This window comes from Ursus americanus, chromosome 2, assembly GCF_024610735.1.
Source record: "Ursus americanus isolate L20-20 chromosome 2, mUrsAme1.1.p, whole genome shotgun sequence".
NCBI lineage: Eukaryota > Metazoa > Chordata > Mammalia > Carnivora > Ursidae > Ursus > Ursus americanus.
Genome location: NC_142128.1, coordinates 44,619,299 through 44,619,985, shown reverse-complemented (window position 1 = coordinate 44,619,985; position 687 = coordinate 44,619,299).

The window sequence follows — 687 nt, the reverse complement described above, 5'->3', positions numbered from 1 at the left end:
TGTTATAGATATTTGTGTATTCATCCAAACACCCAGACAAAACCTATACAAGATTCTATTTTCTTTCCCTGGGTCCCACCCGTTGCTTAATATTTTGCTTCACATATGCTAGTGACACAGGAAATATTGTTGGATTAAACAGTGATGAAAACTTGTGTAGAATTTTTAAAAAGTGAAGAGACAAGGGAAAAGAAGGGAGAATACTTTGAGTCCAAGCACTTTGCTATACTCTTTCCCATGGATTAAAGATTCTTACCAGAATAATGTGAATGCCTAATACTTAGGAATCCTCATCGTGAATCAAATTACCATGTAGTTTGTGAGAAAGCACCCCAAGGAAATAAGGTTCTTTTCTTTTTTCCTTTTCCTTACTGAAAGCCTTAGAATTACAGCATTAGATGGGACCAGACAAAGAAGACACACTTGGGGGAGGGAATGCTGAGGGAAGTGGGGTGACTCAGAGTGATGGAGAGGGCAGAGGAGGGGCTTGGGGGGGTAGTAGGAGCCAGTTCTAGAGCTGGGAGGGGGGGCAGGGGAGGAGGTGGGGTGGGTAGGCAGAAAGGGAAGTTGGTTACCTGCAAGGGAATTGATACCCATTATCCTTAATATATTTTCTTATTGTATCTGCTTCTCACTGTTGAAAAGGAGATTGATAAGGAAGTGGAGAAACTCAGTTACCCTGCGGTG